Source organism: Gorilla gorilla, chromosome 7, assembly GCF_029281585.2.
Source record: "Gorilla gorilla gorilla isolate KB3781 chromosome 7, NHGRI_mGorGor1-v2.1_pri, whole genome shotgun sequence".
In the NCBI taxonomy this organism is placed as follows: Eukaryota; Metazoa; Chordata; class Mammalia; order Primates; family Hominidae; genus Gorilla; species Gorilla gorilla.
This window is the reverse complement of record NC_073231.2, coordinates 86,138,396-86,160,351: the sequence shown is the minus strand read 5'-3', so window position 1 is coordinate 86,160,351 and position 21,956 is coordinate 86,138,396. Positions and strand designations below refer to the sequence as shown.

At 37.8% G+C, this 21,956-nt stretch overlaps 1 protein-coding gene across 7 annotated transcripts in view; it reads left to right on the top strand.

Annotated features, from left to right (window-relative positions):
• The window catches only part of UNC5D (unc-5 netrin receptor D), a 550,673-nt gene that overhangs the window by 16,208 nt on the left and 512,509 nt on the right, over positions 1 to 21,956 (top strand). Inside the window, exon 2 of one of the 7 annotated variants that reach the window (XM_055349505.2) lies at positions 7,384 to 7,556. The exons of the other annotated variants lie outside the window; for them this stretch is intronic. The gene's annotated coding sequence lies outside the window, so the exon portion shown is untranslated. The remainder of the gene's footprint in view (positions 1 to 7,383; positions 7,557 to 21,956) is intronic. 7 annotated transcript variants of the gene reach the window in all.

Here is a 21,956-nt window from a genome sequence, read left to right as displayed (position 1 = left end):
ATCTGTATTACTGCATTTACTATCCCTAGTTGATTCACTTCCCTGAAGTACAATATTCAGCTGTGTGGCTATACCATAATTTACTTATTCATTTTGTTGTCAGTAAAATTTGGGTGATTATCAGATTTTTTTCTAGTATGAAAAATGCTACTAGGAACATTCGTGTACGTGTCTAATGGTATACACTTTCAAGTGTTTTTTTATATATGTGAGAGTAGATTACTTGGACCTTGAAGATGAACAGGCTATTTTTTCCAGATACTGCCAATTATTTCAGCAAGATATGAGTTCCCATCATTTTACATTTGTCAGCATTTGATATTTCCAGGCCTAGTGATTTCCAGTCATTTACTGGATATAATATGATTATCTCTGTAGGGAGTTGATTTCCATCTCCTCAATTACTAATAAAGTTAAAAATCTTTTCATATGTTTTATTGCCATTTTTATTTCTTCTGTAAAGTACCTACTCGTGGCTTTTTCTCATTTTTTGTTTGTCATCATTGAATTATAGGAGTTTTGAGACAGTGAGCGAGCTAGTCTGTGTGTGTGTGTGTGTGTGTGTGTGTGTGTGTATCTCCTTAATGTGTTATATGTGATTGGAACTTCTTCTCTCAGTTTGATGCTTCCTTTCTTCCCCACTTGTTTTAGGTATCTTATGATGAAGTGGAGTTATTTATGGTATGTTCTCAGGAGCTACAATTTTTAATTTCAATGTAATCAGTGTTTTTAATTATCTTATGTTTAGCTCTTTTGGGTCATGCTTAGGAAATTCTTCTTAAATTTCATTGATAACAGTCTTCCATACTTTCTTCTAAAGTCTTATATTTTGGCCTTTCATATTTATTCCTTTAATCCACCTGGAGTAGATTTTTTTTCCCTCTGTAGAGTTTGGAGTAGAGATTTTATATCCTTTTTTTTTTTTTTTTTGAGACAGAGTCTTGCTCTGTCGCCCAGGCTGGAGTGCAGCGGCACTATCTCAGCTCACTGCAACCTCCACCTCCTGGGTTCAAGCGATTCTCCTGCCTCAGCCTCCCGAGTAGCTGGGACTACAGGCATGTGCCACCAAGCCCAGCTAATTTTTTGTATTTTTTTTAGTAGAGATGGGGTTCCACCATGTTAGCTAGGATGATTTCGATTTCCTGACCTTGTGATCCGCCCGCCTCAGCCTCCCAAAATGCTGGGATTATAGGTGTGAGCCACCGCGTGGCCTCATTTCATTCTTTCATGTGGATAGGCAGTTGTTCCAGAAGTATATAGTGAGGAGCTTCTTCTTTCTCTAATGATCTGCAATGTCACCTTCATCATTTATGAAGGTTGCACATATACATGGGAATTTTTTAGTCTGGCATTAAATGTTCTTCAAAAGAGTTCCTGCAAACGTTTTTGGTTTTATTTCCTACTGTTCCCTTCACATACTCTCTACTGAACTAAACTCTGTAATGTGTCTCGAAACTGTCCCACAATTTTCCTTGTCTTAAGAGTTTAGTGCTTTCATACACCTCTCACATTCAGCCTTGTGCTATTGTCTTAGGTATATTTATTTCTCTTTTGCTCCCAATTATGTTGTAAGCTTTTGGAAGCAGGAAGGATATTTTGTTCATCTTTGGTAGCATTAAACAATGAATACAGTGTTTTTTACTTAATAGATATTTGGTAAATCATTGAACTAAATTGGGGTTTGGAATTGAAGGTCTTAGAAATTACCTGACCACTCCCATTATATTTGCCCATCCATGATCACTGAGATTTATAGAGATTAAATTCAATGCCCAGTTTCACACATGTTTTTGCATCACTGTCTCTTTTTTTCTTGAGCTTATTCCAGAGTGTCTTTTAATATCCATTCCATGATCAAATGGCTGAACTATTAAAATGCTGTCCAGAAGTGTAAAGCAATATGAAGATGCTAGAAAAGTTGAAGAGACACATATATGGTAGGTCCAAGACCATTACACTTACTGAGTCCATTACTAAAAATGATGTTCACTTAACATCAAAACACTCAGGATTACCCAAGCACAATATACTGATTTGCACCTCTGCCTTTGTTCATGCCCCTTGTTCAGGAGAACTGCTTTCATGTGCTACTGTCCATAGATCTTCTCTGTCCTTACAGATTAATTTCTTCCTGTTGAATGCTATGTTTCCATACTTTGACATTCCTTCTGCACCATTCAGACCAATTTTAGTTCTTTTTTATGGTATCTCTCACTTTTGATTGTCACCCCTTAAGTCAAAGACAATTTTTTCATCTGTGTCTTCTCGACACCCAGCACAGGGCTATGTTTGGTAAAAATTAGGTATCCAAGATGTACTAAATGAAAAAATCAAAGAAGCAAAAATTTTTGAAATTTCAAATGAGCTTATAAATAAGCTCTGTTATGTACTTATTGGAAGAAGTTTGAAAATAGAGAAAAGTATTAAAGAGAACAGAAATCTCTAAAAAATCCCAAAATAACCACCTCAGGAGAGTTCTTAAGTTAGAAGCCACATCTCTCATGGTACCCCTGTTGATCTGCAGGTCTCTGCTGGTTTCTTTTAGTCACCACCATTTTGGAAGAGGAACATCCAGTCACTCAAGTGCTAAACTAACACTCTAGCGTTGCTCTTCTTATCATCTCAGAATGTTTGCTTCCTGGTAACTGGCGCTAAGTATCTTGTATGTTCTGTTACACATCTTCAACGCTTTGGGTAATGTCAAAATATCACATCGTTGTTATTTTTAACAACTGGTCATCCCGAGTAGACGCACCCATCCATCATAGTGACTCAAGGCCACCAGTAGCAAGCTCTTCAGAAAAGTTATGGAGTAGTACTTTGTGTTAAATGAGCTAATTAAGAGACACAAACCAACATCATGTTTTTTTAAATCTCTCAGGATGAGGATGTTGTGTGGATAGATTACTATTCTGATATTTAGAACAGAGGTTTGTTTGTTTAAAAATTGTATTTATTTAATCTCCTAGAACAACTGAGAAGGCTGGTTTTTCTACTCTTGGTATGCTACCATATACTAGATTTGTCTCAGCGTCAGATCTTGGCTAATATGAGCTCTTCTGACAACTGTAGACACAGAGAAATTGGGATGTGTTTAGTTAGAATATTTACTGTTCTTATGTGTGTTGAGAATATCTCAGTTGTGGTATAGCCTCACCTCTAAGCAATGACATCATGACATATATTCAAATTATATTCTGCTTTTTTTGTCTTAGATAGAAATAAACAATTACATGGAATTTTCATAGGCAAATTAATTAAGATGAGAGCAATCAGTCTTTGCCTAGTCTCCTTCCCACCTTCTTCTCAAAGTGATTTATTAATAAACTGCATCTGAAGTAATTAAGAGGTAGAAAATAAAAATCTGAAGACCATATTTCATAGCAGACTTCAATTTTATATGAAGGTCTCAATTTATTCATTCCTTCATCACCACCATCTTTCATAGCCAAAGTACTCATCTCTAAATGGAAGGTTTCTAAAATTCCTCATCTATAGAAGTGCCTTCCCCTATGTGTATACACACATACATGGTGTTAGTGTTTTGTAGCTAATGGTCCCCTATGTAGCACTTTGAATGTGTGTTTATATTTCTTCATAAAGCACCTCGATGGCAGGGACTTGTTATTTTCTAAATCTTTGTATACTTGTTTGGGACATCTTAGTCACTGAAGGAATAATAGATGAGTGGATGAATAGGTACCAACTACAATGAATATTTGTGGGTTAACTGAGCTCTGACTTCATAACTTTTTTTTATATACTTTAAATTCAGGGGTACCTGTGCAGAACGTGCAGGTTTTTACATAGGTATACATGTGTCATGGTGGTTTGCTGCACCCATTAACCCGTCATCTACATTAGGTATTTCTCCTAATGCTATCCCTCCCTTAGCCCCAAACGCCCTGACAGGGGAGTTTTATGTGATAATATGAGTGTCTGCTATGAGCCATTCATTGTGCTAGATGCTTACCATAAAAATGTCTTCATTTGTACAATAACCTTATAAAATGAACATTATTATGTGCTTTACAAAAAAAAAAAAAGAAACTAAAACTCAGATATATACTTTCCTAAGTCCATACTTCCAAGAAGTGGAGCAGGAAGAATTTGAACACAGGGCAGCCTAACTCCAACACATATGTGCTGTCCTAGTATCATATCAAGGTGCTTCTATCTTCATAATGAAGAGGATGGACATAGAATTGTCCAGGATTCTTTGGATATATTGGATATAATATGCCTTTTAGACCCAGCTGTACTTTGTTTTCCAAAGTAGCTATTCCCAGCTACTCCTTAGCCACCAGATATGGTAGGGAGTTCCCTGAGCAAATACATACTGAAATCCATCTTTTTGGTTTTGTTTTTGGCTCTCTTGCTCTTTTTTTGTTTTTTGTTTTTTTTTTGACTGAGTCTCACTCTGTTGCCAGGCTGGAGTACTGCGGCAAGATCTCGGCTCACTGCAACCTCCGATTCCCTGGTTCAAGCAATTCTCTTGCCTTAGCCTCCCGAGTAGCTGAGATTACAGGCACGCACCACCACACCCAGCTAATTTTTTTATTTGTAGTAGAGACGGGGTTTCACCATGTTGGTCAGGTGATCACGATCTCCTGACCTCGTGATCCACCTGCCTCGGCCTCCCAAAGTGTTGAGATTACAGGTGTCAGCCAATGCGCCCAGCCTGGCTATCTCTTACATTACCTGTTTATAGATCACAGTTTTTCCTACTGTGTAACTGTCCTTGAGCACAGATTCTGTTTCCCCATTTGGTGCCTAAACAGCACAGAAATGATAGAGTCTGGCTCTCTGGGGTACTGGTCTGCCGGCAGGCACCCTACTAGTGTTATGCTGGCTGATGACTGGACCCTAACTCTCACAGTGCTTGCTGTTTCAGGGCCCGATGCTTTCTGTACATCCAGAGGACTAGGTTTAAAATTGCAATAGTAATACCTTTTCTGTGGAGTCAGTGTTATGTATGACATGACCTTGCTTTGGGCAAAGATTATGCATGCATTGATATACAAACGAATAATAGTTGGTGGTATGAATTATATGCTAAATGGTCGCCTCAGGTAAAATCAGTAACCTGCATTTCTAACTGAGCTTTTATTGCCAGAGACTCACTAAGACTATTGACACCATTGGTCAGTATTACAGCAGGAGAATTAATACGTATTTAACACACCCATGCACCTTGCTAGCCAGATTGTAGATCCTATTTTCCTAAGTTCTCAAAGGGAGAAAAGTGACATTGCAGAGAGGAAAATAAAAGTAGAAGTGATTAAGTAGCTTTCCTGAGTCATAACAAATTGTGAGCAATGGATCTAAATTTATTCATTTTCAATTCATTCCAAAACAATGTATGGAGTACATTTATTGTATACATGTGTGTCTTAATCCGTTCGTGGTACTATAACAAAATGCCTTAGACTTGGTAGTTTATACATAGTAGACATTTCTTGCTCATGGTTTTGGAGGCCGGCAAGTCCAAGATATCAATGTGCCTGAGATTTGATGTCTAGGAGGGCTGCTCTCTGCTTCCAAGATGATGCTTTCTTGCTGCATCGTCACATGGAGGAAGGGAGGAACAGTGTTCTTACATGGTGGAAGGGCAAAAAAAGGGACACACTTGCTGCCTCAACCCATTTTATAAGGGGGCAAATCCTGTTTCATCAGGGCAGAGCCCTCATGGCCTAATTACCTCCCAAAGGCTGCACCTCTTCATACGGTTGCATTGGGGATTAAATTTCAACATGATTTTTAGAGAGACACAAACATTCAAACCATAGTAATATGTTATTTTTAAAAGAGACAGTAGAGAATAGTGGCAGAGCACACAGTGTGGGGGATCAGACTACTTGAGTTAGGATTCACTTTTTAGTACTTATGAGCTGTGTGTACTTAGGAAAATAATTGAACCTTTCTGTGTTTCCATCTCCTCATCTGTAAAATGGGGATAAATAGTACCTACCACATCAGGGTGTTGTGAGGATTAAGCAAATTAATATATGCAAAGTATTTAAAATATTTATAATAGATAATATTTTATCTACATTTATTATTAATACTACTGCTGCTGCTGTATTTGAGACACTGTGCTGGAAACTGAGATCTAGAAATAAAAGCAACTATAGCTGCCATCAAAGATCTTTCAATTTAGCAAGGGAGATGCCAGAATAAACTCTATAAGGAAAAGTGGGAAATGCAGGGAGTGAAACATCTCAGAGTGCTATGGCATCACAGCCAAGAGCCTCCCGAATCTTTGAAGTAGGAGTTTACCCAGAGGAAGTGATCACCGATCTGTGTGGTGAATTTTGAGTAGGAATCATGCAGAGAAGGCTTGAGAGACAGCTGATTCAGGGCAGCACCAAGAAGACCAAAACCCGTTATCTGGAGAAGTACTCTTCCCCCTGGCTGTTTAGGTCTGGGAAGGTGCATTTAACAGAAAACAAAACCTTATATTCCATGGAAAAAGGAAAAAGTTAAATGTCCTTGGGAGCAGTTAAGTGTTGGTTTGTTCTGTGGTGTTGAGCTCTAAACTCCAGTTCTTTCGATAATGTAATTCCTAACAGTGGGGTGGAGAAGGCAGAGAGAAGAAAAGCCAGTGCATTAAAGAAAAGGCTGTGGATTTCTGAAAGGAATGAGAATTCACACGCCAAGGAACAATCTTCAGAGAAGGGAGAGGAGGTGGTTGGCAGTGGCTGGCTGGTGGTTAGGATGGAAGGGGATTGGGGAGTGGACACAGATTTTACCCACATTGCAGTACTTCCCAGGGCAGAAGTGAATGCTGGCTGGACATGAGCTACCATAATAGTTGTTTGGAAAAGAATTGGTTCCATCAGAAGTAGACGCCATGCAGATTTGACCTGAGGCTGATGCCTCGTGTTTTATTTTCCAGCCGTGGACTCCAGGGTGCTATATATTATTACTCTAGATGCAGTAACTACTCCCCATCACGTTGGTAGTTCATTTTTACCTCTTCCAAGTGAACACTTTAGGCAGACTGATTTACTTTTTTTCCTCCTCTCTGAAATAGAGGAGTGCTCTTTAGCACTTTTACCCTTTGAAAATATAAAATCACTCAAGGGCTTTCATATTTTCAAAGGGCAGAAGCAACTTTAGCGAGAGAGAAGAGTGCAAAAAGCTGACTGATCTTTTTTTTTTTTTTTTAAATGCTGTAATGAAAACATGTAGAAGACATATCCTGCGGGCCAGTGTATGTGGACGCTGGTAAAAAGGTGGAGGAAGTGGGGAGGGGTGAGAGGGCAGGGAAGGGTACACATTTGGAAAGTGAAACTGTTCCGCTGTGGCTAGAATTTGATTTTTATTTTTTCCTTTTAAAGTCACTGGAGGAGAAATAGTCCTTATCATTTTTCCCCCCAGGTTCATGCTAGGATACAAATAAAAAAGTGTCTCTGAAGATTTTAATTGAGAAAACGACTGCCTCCTTCTTTGGCAATGATTTGCCAAATCTCTAACCGCTGAGAATGAAATCAACGCACCATCAGGAACTTGCCAGTGTTATTCCTGAGTGAATTTTGCCTTCAGAGTGACAGGTATAGTTATGTCTTCTCGAAAGTGCAGAGGGAACGGTTCACCTGTCAGGTGAGAAACAAATAACTTAGCCACCAGCCAGCCCCATTAGCTCAGCCTCGTACCACACCTGCCACACAGCAGACACCTCTGGAGCGGTCCATCATTCCAAAGCACCATATTTTACCCAGTGAGGTGCTTACTACAAGCGGCTATAGAAAAGATCTACTGACTCAGGCTTCACTGGCAATGCTCAATTCCGAGGTGGATGGGCCATTTGCATTGTCCACAAAGTACACACGACCAAAGTGTTATCTGCAGGAAGGGTTTTAGTTATGCTTATTATTATTGTTGTTGTTTTTTGAGATGGAGTCTCGCTCTGTCACCCAGGCTGGAGTGCAGTGGCATGATCTCTGCTCATTGAAACCTCTGGGTTCAAGTGATTCTCCAGCCTCAGCCTCCAGAGTATCTGGAACTACAGGCCCATGCCGCCATACCGAGCTAATTGTTTGTATTTTAGTAGAGATGGGGTTTCACCGTGTTGCCCAGGCTGGTCTCAAACTCCTGAGCTCAGGGAATCCACACACGTCTGCCTCGCAAAGTGCTAGTTATGCCTATTATTAAATATAAACTTGAACAATGGCGTAGGGAGTGTGTAGCAGCTGTGACTCTTAAATGCCATTTGCCAAAAACGTTGTCTTTTTTGGGTATCCCAGTGGTTGCAGCATTAATCTACAGGCTGAGGATTAGATCCAGACCCTGGTTCCAAGAAGGCACTCAGGACACTGATGACTGTTTCCAGAATGATCTGGGTTGGGATTTGCAGTATAATCTGATAAAGAACACACTTTGCCATTTCAGTGACTCAGAGGTATCATAATTTCCCTTTCTCTCTATTTTTTTCTTAAGCAGCCTTCACTGCTACGGTCACACCAGAAAGAATATTCTGAGTGGTAGAGTTACATTCTACCCTGAGTTTACTGCAGAGAAGCAATTAATTGTGAAACTATGTGAGTTTTTTAGTGCTGCTTCAGATGGACTTGCGCATCAAAGGGCCGCTTAAAATTCATGCACAGTAGCAACTGTGAAGGAATACCTAAGACTCATAAATAAGGCAAACCTATCTTAATTTATTGCCAGTACGTTCTATACCCATTGAGCTATTCAGAACCCTGCACAATTCATGTTTCTTTCCTCCAGTTATTTCAGTAAAAAATGAACTCTATTTTATGCCACACAAGCATACTAATAAACCAGGGTTTTGCTGCTTATAAAGGCAAACTGTCACCTGTTAAAATATGTAACTGTCATAGAAAGATAAAAAAGGATCATTTAATAATGATGAACAATGTGCATGTGGCATAAATAGAATCCAAAAGGTAAACAGCAGTTTATTATGCTAGAGCCAGCCAGAGCTATTTCTCAATGGGAGACTCTCAGTGCTCATCTTTTGTGCTCTTCCTTTTAAGGGAAATACAACCTGGCTTCGACATGATTTGTGTGTGTAGGGGGGTGGGGGGCGTGTGTGTATTTCACGGAGGCTCATTACCGATTCAGGATATGGACTGTTGCCCTTATACTGAAAGCAAAAAATGGTTTTCAGGCATATGTTAACTCTGATGAGAACAATCTTAAGTGCACTATGTCACTGTTTTCTTGAGTTTTATAACAGGGACCATTTAGAGGTTTCATTGTGTTAGTAGGTTTGGGAAGGAGGTTGTTTTTAATTAAGCTCCTCAGCTGCTTTTTCCACTGTTTGAAGCCAGATATATATCTCTAGCAAGAATATGTCTGATGCTACTAAATAAAGTCAGTGCTGGCAAAAAATAAAAGTGGGTTATTGTAGTTGTCTGGGTTTCTTGATCTCTTTTTATTGACCTGTGCAAATAATACCTCCGTGGTACAGCACTGAAAATTCTCCAGATTAAGAGGATGATTCTGGGCACTGGGACAATGTTAAATTTGTGTACATGCTCACTAAATTTTAACAGTCATATGGGGTTCCTTGCCTCTGGTGCAATGAGTAAGAGCTTATAATGAAACTTTTTTTATTAGTAGATACTTCAGTTATACTTTATTAAACTTTAGGGAATTAAAATGAAAACAGCTTCTCCAATAAGAGTTCCTTCTCCTCTAGCGTCATTTCTCCCTCTGTTTCCAGTTAGCATGTATTTACATTGACTAATGTCTTGGAAACTACAGTTATGGTCGGCTGAATAAATATTGACTGTTTCAAAGATTGTGTGAATATTTGCCCAATAGGCAGCCCTGTTTTCTTAAATATTTGGCCTTTCATATTAGGTTCAATTTCAAATGATTTAAAAGCTTACTTAAGTATTGAACACAGCCAAACCAGCTTTAAAAAAACAAACAAACAAGGCTTTCCAGCACAGTTCAATGTAAGGCATTGTATTCAGTAGGAAACAGACTTTCACCCAAACCTGAAGAGCAATGATTGTACTGAAAGAATTCAGAAGGACTTCATTGGAGAGCCAGAGGGAGCTAGTTTCTGGGATTAAGAATTACAATAACTTGGATCCCAGCTCCATTACAACCAAAATGTCCTGTTTCCAGGGAGGTTTCTTCTTTTGGAGACTTCACTTCTCAGCAAGATGCTTAAAATAATTAAAATAATTGTGTTGCTTGTTAAAGTGATTTATAGACAGATAAACAATCCCTTCGTAAATTCAAGATGGAATCCTGTGATACTAAATACTAGAGCAAGATTTGCCTGCTTTCTCATAGTCCATAGTACGATTAATCTTCAGTACCAGAAATCTATTTCTAAAAGCCTCTTGTTATTTTATCACTCCCCAAAAGGCAACAGTAGTTCCTTATTGCCATTAAGATAAGGAACAGACTTGGTAATGTGATGTATCCTCAGTCTACCATTCCAGTTTCATCTCTCACCACTGTCCACTCAGTACTTTATACTCCAACCACAAACATATCATGAACTTTTCATAGCTCTGCACCTTCACATATTCTTTTTTAAGAGACAAAGTTGCTTCACCTCTCTATCAGGCTGACAAACTCCTATTTAACCCTCTAAGCCCATTTTAAAGGTGAAAACCACTGTAAATCCCTCCAATAATTCCTCTGAATAGAATGAATCACTACCCTCTGAGACCAGTTTCTTAAAATATGGCATTTAATTTATTAAATTACAATTAATAAATTGCTTATTTCTGTCCATTTGCGCTAAATTTTGAGAGACGGCGTTTTAGTCATCTGTGTGTAGCACATGATACTTAATAAATTGTTATTTTTCTTAATTAAAAGCAATTTTTTTTAGAGACAGGGTCTTGCTCTGTTACCCAGGCTGGAGTGCAGTCCAGCTCACTGCAGCCTTGAACTCCTGGGTTCATGTGAGCCTCACACCTCAGCCTGCTGAGTAGCTAGGACTACAGGCTCATGCCACTGTACCTGACTAAATAATTTTTGTTTCTAAGTCATAATGGAGTTTTTCTAGCCACCTAATAACGAAGCCACACATCTGTAGCTTTATATCTGAACAATAAGACTTTAGTATTTAAAAGATGATTTGAATAGTAAGCCTTGATAATAGTAGAGTAGATGACAGAATACAAACTGAATAAATGACCTGACCTTAGGAATTAGAATTAGGTGGCTGATTTTTGCAATTTTTCAAATCCTCCTGGATGATCCTCAAGTGACAACTGACTTGCCTTCTGGCAATAAAGCAAACTTCTAGCCTCTCACTTTCACTTGACAAGTGAGAGTAAATAATATTGTCTACCCCTCCTGTACTGGCTGCAAACTCCAATAGTATAAAATTGTCACAAGTTTATCAGAAAATAATGCACTCATGATTTTTTGCTATAATTAATACCAGTATTTATTTAATACATTTCTTAGAAAAGAAACCACTTTTATGTTTTGGGACTAAGCTTACAAATGGGTCATCCTTTGTTTGGTCCAGGCAAAAAACATAATCAAATAAGGTTTTGTGATTTGTAAGATAAAGTAGCATTTTGGAGAGTGAAAGCATGGGCTCATCTATATCTAGCTATCGCATATAAAGACTAAATTTACAGCAAAAATTGTAGCTTATCAATTCATTAATCTATTTGCTCAGGCACTGCAGATGTTCTACGTGCAAATGAATAGAGTGGTTAAATTCTTCCACAAGCTTTCAAAGTGGGATTTGCAATACAGTCTATTGGAGTGCAGGAGCAAAACGCCTTTTCATGTGAAATGTTTCAAGTACATAATAGGACATAGAGAATACTTCGTAATGATTATTCATGTGGCTGCACCAAGCTTTGGCCAACATCTTTTAATCTAGAAAATAGTTGACCGGGTGCAGTGGCTCATGCCTGTCATTCCAGCACTTTGGGAGGCCAAGGTGGGTGGATCACCTGAGGCCAGGAGTTCGAGACCAACCTGACCAACAAGGTGAAACCCCATCTCTACTAAAAATACAAAAATTATAGCCAGGTGTGGTGGCAGGCACCTGTAATCCCAGCTACTTGGGAGACTGAGACAGGAGAATTGCTTGAACCCCGGAGGCGGAGGTTGCAGTGAGCCGAGATCATGCCACTCCACTCCAGCCTGGGTGATGGAGCGAGACTCTGTCTCAAAAAAAAAAAAAAAAAAAAAAGAGTAAAAGGTGTTAAGCTTTTTTTATATATAAAGTACAAATTGCCTCTTATGCCTACTCAGGCTATTGGCAGGGCCATCCTGTGTACCTGAGATGTGTTAAGAGTACAGTGGAATTTGCACAGCCCAGAAGGCTTGCAGAGTACAGCTGAGGGATCCTCTAGTCTTCACTGATCTGCATAAAATGGGCAGATGGTTCATAAATATTCCTGCAAACAAGTAGTACATCGAAAACAGTCATAATAACGCAAACCACAAATGAAACCAAAGAAAGTGGAAGAGATGTGCTTCTCCAGGTCTCAGTGCATACTCTCTATCTTCCATATTGTGAGGAAAAACAGTAACAGTCAAAGCAGGTTTAACAAGAAGTTAGACAAATCACTTTAAAGTGACCTTATTTAGACTACAGTTAACAATAAATTCTACTCTTAGGTTATATTAAGACTGTGACCTTATCATAGTCTGATGCTATTACTTAATCATATTCTCTAAATATGGAGCTATAATGATTAGCAAGGTGTGTTATGCTAGGTCTTTTTTTTCCCCCATAAAGATTCTTCATCTTTAGAGTAGGGATTGACAAGCTTTTTCTGTAAAAAAAAGATAGATAGTAAAAATATTAAGCTTTTCAGCTCATGAGTTCTCTATTACCAGCATGTCAATTCTGCTGGGAAAAGCAGCTATAGACAATCCATTAATGAATGAGTGTCACTAGGTTCCAATAAAACTTTATTTATAAAAGCAGGAAGGAAGCAGGCTGGATTTGACCTGCAGGCTATAGTTTGCTGACCCTTGCATTAGAGACACATATAGAAATGCTTATAAAAATAATATGATGGCTGGGCGCAGTGGCTCAGGCCTGTAATCCCAGCACTTTGGGAGGCCGATGTGGGCGGATCACCAGGTCAGGAGATCCAGACCGTCCTAGCTAACATGGTGAAACCTCTTCTCTACTAAAAATACAAAAAATTAGCAGGGCGTGGTGGCAGGCGCCTGTAGTCCCAGCTACTCCGGAGGCTGAGGCAGGAGAATGGCATGAACCCAGGAGGCAGAGCTTGCAGTGAGCCAAGATCGCGCCACTGCATTCCAGCCTGAGCGACAGAGAGAGACTAGTCTCAAAATAATAATAATAATAATAATATATCTGGGATTAGCATCAAAATGTGTTAGAAATGTTAGGGAGAGAGGGTAGAGATATAAATGAGAACAGATAGGCTATGTATTGATAATTGTTGAAGTAAGGTGATGGGTACATGATAGTATATTACATATTTCTGACTGTATATGTTTAGCTTTTCAATAGTAAAAATAAGCCTCCAGAACATTAGGGCAAACCTCTTATTTTTTTCTTCAAAATCTTTAAAATCATCTTTCAATTTAGTAAGTTGACCACCTTTCACTAAATTTGATGATAAATGTTTGGGAGCTTATTCGAGGTTTCTTTAAAACAAAAGATAATTATCCACATACCACTGGAAGAAAAGTGTGTTTCTCTTTGCTTTGTAAAGGTGCCTGAAATAATATGTAGCCAACATTATAGCATTCAATTGAAATGTATCCCTTTGGTGACAAATACTGTTGAACCATATATAGTAAATACTGTTGAAGATTTGAAGGAACAAGTATTAGAACAAACTAGTCATGGGAGGTTTGCCAAATGGTTAGGTAAAAGTGCAGATGTTCCAACATCTCAGAGCTTATGTGGTTTGTTAGATTATATTTCAGTTGTGAAGTACATAAAGGTCTATTCCAGTAACTATTGTATGGGAAACCACCCCAAATTTAGTGGCATAAGGCATCCATTTTATTATGCTCTTGGACCCCACTGGTCAGGAATTCAGCAGAGTGCAATGGGGATGGCTTGTCTCCACTCCACAAACTCTGGGGCCTCAGTAGGGAAGAATTGAATGCCTGGAAGTGACCAGAATGGTTGGGGCTGGAATCAAATGGAAGTTTCTTCACTCATATATCTAATACCTTGGTGAAGGCTGGGCTCAGCTGGGATGGTTAATGGAGCACCTACACATGGCCTCTTTGTATAGTTTAGCTTCTCATGGCATGGCAGCTGGGAGGAAGCATCCCAAAATGGAGCCTCTGGAGAATGCCTATTCCAAGACAAGTAGACAGAAGACAGAATTTTAAGATGCAGTCTTGGAAGTCACTTCTGCCATGCTATATAGATGGAAGCTATCATGAGGCGACCAGATTGAAAGGTTTGAGACATAGAACTCACCTCTAGTTGGAAATAATGTCAACATTTTTGGGACTATATATCACTGCCACGGGGACTGATTTTTTATTTTTATTTTTTTTTGATGAGCCATTAAGGGAAAGTTAACCCAGAGATATATACCCACTGTAAGCAATAAATAAATTTTGCAAGTGTAATCACTGATTGAGTAGTCATTTTGATGGCGGAAAAAGAATTTTTCCAGGGTAAGTTTAATAAGAAACCACCCTACATGAAGTTTATTTATTTCTCCATCATATATGATTGAGCTCTTTAGACATTAAAAATCTTCAACCACACAGGCACAAAGAATAGCATGTTGTATTGATATAGCTAATTTCATAAAAGAACAAGACTTTTAAATTAGTCTAGAACTTGACAATATTTTGTGCTGAGTTGGGAAGTGACCATGAATATTTGTTGTTGTTGTTATTGTTTTGAGATGGAGTCTCACTCTGTCACCCAGGCTGGAGTGCAATGGTGCGATCTCGGCTCACTGCAACCTCCGCCTCCTGGATTCAAGTGATTTTCCTGACTCAGGCTCCCAAGTAGCTGGGATTACAGGCACCCACCACCATGCCCAGCTAATTTTTGTATTTTCAGTAGAGACGGGGTTTCACCATGTTGGCCAGGATGGTCTTGAACTCCTGACCTTGTAATCTGCCTGCCTTGGCCTCCCAAAGTGCTGGGATTACAGGCATGAGCCACTGCGCCTGGCCTGACCATGAATATTTTTTGAACCGCATAGATGTTCTCTGGCTGTCCTAGGCAAAAGAACCTAAAGAACTGTCAAACATCAAAATGAATACGTATTTTTTTTTCAGAAAAGAAAATTGTTCCAGGTTTGCTGACCTTTTCTATGGTGGCAAGTGAGTTATCACTAGATTTCTAACTTGCAAAGATTTTGAAAAAAGAAAGACAAAACTACATCTGATGTTTCTCATCATCATACAAATGAATGAAAACATAAATGATTCTAAAAAATAAACTTATAGAATGTTGAGAATATTTAAAAGTTAGAGTTTGGAAGTGAGTGCATTAATTTATGTTTTTTTGTTCCAAATACTCTTTGTTTCCTATAAATTCCCATATTCCCTTAGAAAACTTAGAAACATAATATTATAAATGTACTTTAATGTTTTCCAAATAACAAAATTTTCAATGGTTTTCAACCTATTTGTTAAAAATATAAATTTCAGTATCTTCTGATGCTTTTTTAGAACAACTTAGTGACATCAGTGAAGATGAAAATTTATTAAATGAAACTAACAAAAAAAACCCTGAAAAACATGGATGGAACTGAACAATGATTAAATTACTTAATAAGTGCACCCAGAAATGTAGTTCTTTTGGTCTCATAGATTCCTTACAATGTGTTTTTCCACTCTAAAAGCCATTACAACCTAGTACTATAGTGATAAACATAATTTAAAAACAGAGCCTTGAATTCCTTTATCACCAAGTAAACCAAAATAGTCAAAAGTACTATTGCATATTAAATCACATTTCTCTGGCTAGGGTTATTAATAACTAATGTTTCTGTGATCTCAAAACTTTTGTGCCCTATTTTAATAATGTCACACATTTAAAAAATATTTACTTCGTATTTTCTCATTACTTAAAATTTTCTGTTTGGGATATATTTTACAATATAATAATAATAGATGACTTATTTAGAACTTATTAGACTCTGGGCACTGTTCTAAATATATCGCTTATTAACTCTTTTAATGCTCATAACACCCCTATGAAAATGATACTGTTTATCTCTGCCTTAAGGATGAGGAATACAGTCAGAGAAAGAAGTATCTTATGCAGGGTCCCTACATAGATAAGAAGACATTACTGTATGTATTTTCTGAATAAATCTACATTTATTGGGGATCCAATAAAAATTATAACTGAACAAATTATTCAGTGATAAAAGTTTGGCTATCACTAACCTAGAGGATGAACCACGAATTCATGAAACAGTATGTAGGTGGGTAACCATAGTTTACATTAATCTATTGTCTATTACAAAATAACTAGAAGAGAATATTTAAATGTTTCTGGCATAAAGAAAACACATATTTAAGGTGATGGATATCCCAGTTACACTGATTTGATCTTTACAAATTAGTTGAATGTAGTAAATTATCGCATGTACCCTGAAAATTGGTACATTTATTATGTACCAATAAAAATGACAAAACAAAACAAAAAATGTTATCTGGACTATTCTCAGCCTAGCCCTAGTCCACAGTCATCCCATTTGCCAAGCGTGCTCTAGTCAGACCCCAGGTGGCCCTGAACACCCATCTTCCTTCCTGTCTCTCTGTCTGGGGTGTGCACTCTCCTCTTCTTATATTAGCCTTTCTAGTCTTACCTGTCTTGCTTACTCATTCTTTGAGATCCAGTTCAAATGCTCGCTTCTTCATGCTGCCCTCCTTGACTTACATCTGCAGAATTCGCAGCTCCCACGGTCACCATTTCCACTTGCTTTATGATAGTGTCAATGTTTTCCTGTATTTGTTGATTAGTTTTTTTAAGTTTTCTCATTTATCTTTCCCAGTAATATATAAGCTTGCAAAGGCCATTAACCATATTAGGTTCAACTTATTTAAAAAAATTTCTTCTGTTTGGCACAATGCCAGACATATTCTCTTCCAGTTTCTCTTACTGCTGTGCTGATATTCAGCCTCCCATCACCGGTTTGGGTATGAGATGCTGTCGTCAGTACGTTAGTAGTCTATTTCATTTCATCTGAACAATGACCCAGTGAGGCAGGTCCTTTAGGAGACTATGTTTACAGGGATTAAGCAGTGAGTCCAAGGTCACACAGATGGGTGTGGAGATTCAAACTCAGGTCAGTGACTCTGAAGGGCACGTCCATATCCGTTCTGCTACATAAAATCCTGTGTTCAGTATAGCTTTGATGGCATCCCCCAGCCACTAAAGTATGAGAGATCTTTAGCGGCACAGAGTAGGGTTTTATTGTTTGGAGTAGGATGGGAGAAGGTATTTATTCTACTGCTTCCTTTTGAATGTATCTCTTGTGGATAACAGAAGATAATTGAGAGGGAAGGACACGAAATGAAACTGAGGCAACCAGAGAGATGAACTTTTTTTTCCACCAGCCATGAAATTTAGCTCGGTGTCGATCCATAAGAAATTCTCCCAATTTTCCTCCTGTACTGTTTGTGTTTCATTTTTAAACAGTCACTTAGTGGATGCTTGAGTGTGGCCAGGTAAACTCATTATGCGGTAAGCAGTCGATTTCTTGGGCTTTTGATAGAAGATTGCGTGTGGCTATAGCTGTTTGTAGAGTTTGGTGCAAGATATTGCTGCACCTACTACACTCATGTAGCTGATTTAATTCAACCAATGTCCATCTACTTTTCAGTGGAATCATTCTCTCCCGATTGTCTCAGGAGACGAGCTTTATGAGAAACCATTTTCTGACTCTGATTATATTGAGTTAATTTTTAACCCTAATTACCCAGCTTCTGCCTTTTTCTTTTGAATAGTCTTAATAAACAATAATGATAATACAATAGGCTTTCTTAATTAGTGATTATGACAAATTGATAGACTGTATGTGTCATTATCGTTATAGTCGTGTTTGGTGCGGTTTAGTATATTCTTCAAATTAAAACTAAAATCTTGTGTCCTGTCAGATCTTAAATGATAAAATCTAAGACACAGCATCACTGCTCACTTATATTTTTATGAACATTTTGGCTTTGTACAAGTGTCTAGCAGATACCTGCATCATGGCCATTTAAAACAGTGGCTCATAACATACAATAAATTTATAGGCAGTCATTTCTTCCAGTTGCCAACTTATGTCACTGTACTTGTGGCTGCAATAAAAAAAAAAAATCACTATTTATTTCTTTAACTTTTAACATTGAAATGTGCCCCTATGGTGTATATATATATATATATATTATGGATATATTACTATGTTACTGGGGTGGGTCTCCTGCCATTTCTCATCAGCAGAGCACATCTATTTGGGTGAGCTACATTTTTAAAATATATACATGTCACAGTAATCATAACTGATATTTTAAGAGAGATTAATGAATTCTGTCCTATGGCTACATTGCAGGAAAATAAGCATCCTTAACAGGAATGCAAAAAATTTGATTTTGGAGATTTTTGTCATTCAACAAATATATATGTATATATAAATTAAAATATATTTAAATATAAATCTAAAAAACTATACCTGTATAAATATAGGTATACCTATATGTATAGGTATACATATGTATACACACGTGTGAGTATGTATATGTATACACATACACACGTGTGTGTATGTGTGTATACACATATACACGCATGTGTGTATATGTATATGTGTATATACATATATGTGTGTGTATATGTATATGTGTATATACATATATGTGTGTGTATATGTATATGTGTATATACATATATGTGTGTGTATATGTATATGTGTATATACATATATGTGTGTGTATATGTATATGTGTATATACATATATGTGTGTGTATATGTATATGTGTATATACATATATGTGTGTGTATATGTATATGTGTATATACATATATGTGTGTGTATATGTATATGTGTATATACATATATGTGTGTGTATATGTATATGCATACACATATACATATACATATGTATACATACATGTATACCTATACATATAGGTATACCTATATTTATACAGGTACCTATATTTAGGTCTACATATGTATACATATATGTATACAGGTATATATTTTTATATATGTATACATATGTATACCTATATTTATACAGGCATACATATGTATTTATATTATACACGTATTATATATTATATTACATGTAACATATATTATGTATACCATATGTATACCTATATTTATACAGGTATACATATATATTTATACATGTATACATTTATACATATATTTACATAGGCACTCTATCTATATAAGTGCCTATAATTTGCTGGCCATTGCTATAGGCAGGGGATAAGACAGACAAAGTTTTTCCCCTCATGGAGCTTCCATTTGAATAGATACGTTTGAAATAAATTGCAGCCCTGAGGTTAGCTTTTGAGAAGCCTTCATGTCACAGCTGTAGATAAGAATATCATGGCAAACACAGTATGGATGGGAGCTCTTTTTAGCTGCACGTGCTGTAGAGCCTTGGTTAGGTGTAACATATGGTCATTCTACCCACCACTAAAATAAAACTCCGGGAGAACACAGCAGCTGTGGAATGGAATTAATGCTAGGCTGTTTTTGAAACTGTGGGATTTTCATGAAAAGAAAAAAAATAAAACATGAGGTTGAATTGCTGAGTGTTTATGGAGCCCCAAACAAAACTGAAAAATGATGTTTAAAAAGTAACTATTACTTGAAGTAGATTTTCAGTTGACTAGCTGGAGAATGTAATGATTTCTTCCTTTTTAAAAATTTTCCATTTTAAATGACCGTCCTTGGTTGGGTTCCCTGGCATGTGGGCTCTGAGTGCAGACCAGCTTGGGGGAAGTTCACTGGTCACGCCCTGGGCATCAGCTCTGAGGGGAAGAGAAGACTCAGGGCTAGTAGAGGGAGAACTCCAAGGTCAATGTCCTTGCAGCAGAGGCCACAGTGGATTCCACGGGGAGCTCTGGAACTACAGTGGCTCTTTAGAGTGTTCCAAACTCAGGCAAGTGCCCGGGACTTGACCACTGCTCTGCCCTGCTTTCATCCCCAATGTCACCTAACATGGCCTGCCCCTGGGGAGAGGGTGACTTAGAGTGAGCCAACCCTTTACAGCCCAGGACTGCTTTCTACACTGTGCACCAGCTGCCCCAGTGCTCCTTAGTGGACTTGGGGGTGCTGTAGGACTCAGTAGGAGCTACTAGCTCAAGACGGTTCGCCACTTCTACATAAGATTGCAGTTTTCCTTCCAAAACCAGGTTTTCAGTAGTCACTGTGATTTAAAAGCAAGTAACATGTGAAACTCAACGTAAAATAGAAAACAAGGGTGGTGATGTCCAGTCTTCCAGAGTTTGAAAAGTTGTGTAGTGCCTAGTGGGACTTGAATACTTATTAAGCTGTTTGAGCTACTTATTAAACAGTACGTTAGGTATCACTTTTAATTTAAGGAATGCCAGGAGAGGCTCCAAAGACTGATATAATTTGAGGAACTCTGGTCTAAGCAATTGCTCTAAGCAAATTGTGGGTGAGGAGGGCTCATGAATGGGGAGGACAACTGAAAGTTGTCAGCCACCAATACTCCCAGTAGGCAGGAGAATGAGTGCTTTTGTCCTAAAGACGGAATCTGGACTTAACTGACAGCATTCATTCATTTGGCTAAATATGGAGTATCTCAATAATCTTTTCAGATACAAGTTTTTGGAGTCCCCAGACACACCACCAAATAAAACAGCACTTCCTGTATTAATCAACTAGAGTCAATTAAAACGATTATAAGAGTTTGGTAATGCATGTATCTTATCGTTCTGTTGCTACACAACATGTTAACACACACATAAATAACTGTGAATAGATAGGTGTTTCAAGATGGAGTCAGTCGGCGTAATTTAAGTACTGAAGGTCCTTGCACCAACTTTTCATTTTGAACTGCCACAGCAGATATTATTAGGATGAAAAAGCAAGGCCTCTTTCAGACTTAAGGAATCAAAACTTCCCTCTGTGTAAGTCAATCTGAATTGTGGTGGGAAACACAGTGTTAAAGAGTTTTCTTTATGTTTAGAAAGCTCCCCAAAAGGTGGATTTCAGAAGTATTTTTCCCCAAGGAAATTAGGAAAAATTAATAGCTGAAACTCAGGAAAAAGATACTCATTTTAATTTCAGTGTTTTAGTCTCATATCATAACCACTCTAGGATGGTAATATTTGAAAATTCTTGCCACTTGACTGATGGGTGTTTTTTGGCTTGCATAAAATCGGTTGCTTTTCCAGTAAGCTTGGGTCAGAAAACTCTTACTAAGTGTCCACAAAGCCTGGAAAAGTTTGTTAACTATAAATTTAACATCCTCCTTCATAAATTTTATTTATAGCCCTGGGAGAAATACAGGCTTAACAACCCAAAGCATTTCATTTTCTCATAGGCTTCCCAGTATCATTTTTATGCCTTTTATGGAGTTTTTATATTAATGTCAATTTATCGTGGTTTTTTTTTTTTTTTAAACTTTCTCAGGAATGAGGATTCATTTGTCTACCTCAACTGACTGAGCATAATTATGGTCTGAATGGAGCTCATTTTAACCTTTAAGAATCTCAAATCTTGTCTTTGTAAAGTTCAAAAGAGCTTGCTGGTACCAGGTGGCATTTAGAGAGTAAAATCTTTTCTTAGTCATCAGAATATATAAGTTCCTCCTACTATGGTGTAAAGGCGAGTTTTTAAAGACGCCACAGTGCAAAAGGACTGCCAGGGTGAAAAGCCGAGAGTGAAATGGTTTCTTCAGATGATTTAGCAAATCTCTAGAGAAGGATTTGTCTTAAGAACTCATTGCTTAAGTTCAGCATAGCGGCACTCGTGTTCTAAGAAACTAAACTGCCTCAAAAGGGAGAGAAAATAATTGTCTAGCCAGATTGTATTTG